The 2,916-nt window shown below is 45.4% G+C and overlaps 1 pseudogene; it reads right to left on the bottom strand.

Annotated features, from left to right (window-relative positions):
* Positions 1 to 1,136: 1,136 nt before the first annotated feature.
* On the bottom strand, positions 1,137 to 1,211 carry LOC119922931 (annotated as a pseudogene).
* Between the last annotated feature and the right edge of the window lie 1,705 nt (positions 1,212 to 2,916).

Here is a 2,916-nt window from a genome sequence, read left to right as displayed (position 1 = left end):
CTGATTACCATCAATGGATCACTTTCACCCTTTCAGGAGTGGAAAAACACAATTGCTGTCCTTGAGACATACCAGAAGATCCAGCTTAGAGCTGGGCTGATCTTATGCCTGAGGTGTGGGATCAATGAACCATCCTCCACCCCTCACAGGCTAGGTAGTCACCTTTTGTAGATGGGGAAGGACACACCAGATCTCCGACCTTCCCTAAGGAAGGGAGAGATAAACCGAAACCCTCATCTTAAATCAGCCAATAGCCTAGCCCTAAACAAAGATAAATTTGGACCCCCACAAAAGTAAAGCTGATCCTTGCTGATCCCCAAGCTAAAGGGAGTACAGACGATAAGGATGATGAGAAAAGTTCCCCAGTGCTTCCAATTTTAAACTCACACATTTTTTAAAGATTAATTTATTTCTGAGAGTGGGGAAGGAGAGGAATACTAGGGAAAATGAAACTATAGTTGCTCCAGAGATGGGGAGAGTGTTAACTCAGCTTGTGTATGTGCCCAACTTTATATGGAGGTCTAATAAGGGCACCATCTTGGCTGTCCCAAACATCAGCTGTCTATGGAGGGCCAGAGGTTGTTTCAGCTGAGTGACACTCCAACGTGATCACTTCCCATCTCTGTGGTACTCTCCCACTCTCTGCACTCATTCATTCATTCATTCAATTGTATTTATTGAGCGCTTACTGTGTGCAGAGCACTGTACTAAGCGCTTGGGAAGTACAAGTTGGCTCATCGGGCTCCCAAGAAATGCCACTGAATGACTGATTTACTAAGGAGCCCTGGTCTCCCACCGTAACTAACTCCTTTCCAGAAGTCAAGGACGCCAGGGATCTTGTGCAATTGTGGCAGGGCAATTCCCTTAAATCCAGACTAATTGGGATGAGGAAGACCAAGTCCAGTCAGGTTCTTCTGAAATCCACTGCCACCCACTTTCTCCTTTCTTCTCCCCCCATGAACTAACTACAGCTAATTGCAGCCCCCAGAACGCAGTTCATTTGAGTGCTTAAGTGTTTCAGAAGGAGTCAGGACTGTTGGGACAGGCTGTTTTGCAGTGAGGTCAGACTGGAGTCGGAATATGTCTCTTTCAGAGACTTTGCCCTACTGAATGAAAACACCTATTGGGACGAGATGAAAATTATGGAAACCGTCATTAATTGTGGTATCATCCTTGAGCAGGGGCCAAGCTAATCTTCCCTTTTTTGTCTTGTGCTGTTGAGTCTTCTCCAACCCAAATGCACTCCATGGACACATCTCTTCCAGAACTTACCACTCTCCAACTGCAATCGTTCTAATAGTGTTTCCATAGAGTTTTCTTGGTAAAAATACAGACGTTGTTTACCATTGCCTTCTTCCACAATCTTCTGTATCATTCCAATTTTAGTATATGTGTTGCTGAAACAAGCACAAGTCTCATTTTCCAAACCCAGGTATATAAAGGTCAGTTGATGAAAAGCTATTAATATTATAGTAATTGGTTTAAAATGAGTCCTCTACATTTTCTTGTATTTCCTGGGGATGGGGAGGCTTCTATAAATATCTCCTTCTTTGAGAATCTCAAAGAACATAGAGTAAAGAGATTCAAAATTTCATCTAGTGCATGAAGGTGCAGAGGCTGCTGAAAGGCCCATTTCGAGGCAATAATTAACCCTCATATTAAATCCATCACTAATCCTTTAGGGCCCACCTTCACAACATAGCTAAAATCTGTCCTTTCCTCTGCATCCAAACTGCTACCATGTTAATACAATCACTCATCCTATCCTTGCCTTGATTACTGCATCAGCTTCGTTGCTGACCTCCCAGCCTCGCGTCTCTCCCCACTTCAGTCCATACTTCACTCTGATGCCCGGAACATTTTTCTACAAAAATGTTCAGAACACATAACCTCTCCCCTCAAAAAACTCCAGTGGTTTCCCATCACCTCCATATCAAACATACACTCTTTACCGCTGACTTTAAAGCACTCCACCACCTTAATCCCTCCTACCTTTCTTCACTTTCCTTCTACAATCCAACCTGCACACCTCGCTCCTCTGGTGCTCATTTATTAATTCATTCAATAGTATTTATTGAGCACTTACTGTGTGCAGAGCACTGTACTAAGTGCTTGGGAAGTACAAGTCGGCAACATACAGAGACTGTCCCTACCCAACAACGGGCTCAGAGTCTAGAAGGGGGAGACAGACAACTAAACAAAACATGTAGACAGGTGTCAAAATCGTCAGAACAAATAGAAGTAAAGCTATATCATTAACGAAATGAATAGAATAGTAAATATGTACAAGTAAAATAGAGTAATAAATCTGTACAAATATATACAAGTGCTGTGTGGAGGGGAAGGAGGTAGGGCGGGGGCATGGGGAGCAGGAGAGGAAAAAAGGGGCTCAGTCTGGGAAGGCCTCCTGGAGGAGGTGAGCTCTCAGTAGAGCTTTGAAGGGAGGAAGAGAGGATTGGCGGATGTGTGGAGGGAGGGCATTCCAGGCCAGGGACAGGGCTTGGGCCGGGGGTCGACGGTGGTACAGGCGAGAATGAGGTACAGTGAGGAGGTTAGCGACAGAGGAGCGGAGGGTGAGGGCTGGGCTGTAGAAGGAGAGAAGGGAGGTGAGGTAGGAGGGGGCGAGGTGATGGAGAGCCTTGAAGCCGAGACTGAGAAGTTTTTTCTTGATTCTTAGGTTGACAGGCAGCAACTGGGGATTTTTGAGGAGGGGAGTAACATGCTCAAACTTTTCTTCACAGAGATAATCCAGGCAGGAGAGTGAAGTACAGACTCAAGTGGGGAGAGACAGGTGGATGGGAGATCAGAGAGGAGGCTGATGCAGTAATCTAGTCGCGATAGGATGAGAGATTGAACCAGCAAGGTAGCAGTTTGGATGGAGTGGAACGGGTGGATCTTGGCAATGTTGTGGAGGTG

Source organism: Tachyglossus aculeatus, unplaced genomic scaffold (assembly GCF_015852505.1).
Source record: "Tachyglossus aculeatus isolate mTacAcu1 unplaced genomic scaffold, mTacAcu1.pri scaffold_130_arrow_ctg1, whole genome shotgun sequence".
NCBI lineage: Eukaryota > Metazoa > Chordata > Mammalia > Monotremata > Tachyglossidae > Tachyglossus > Tachyglossus aculeatus.
This window is presented reverse-complemented; position numbering and strand designations above follow the sequence as displayed.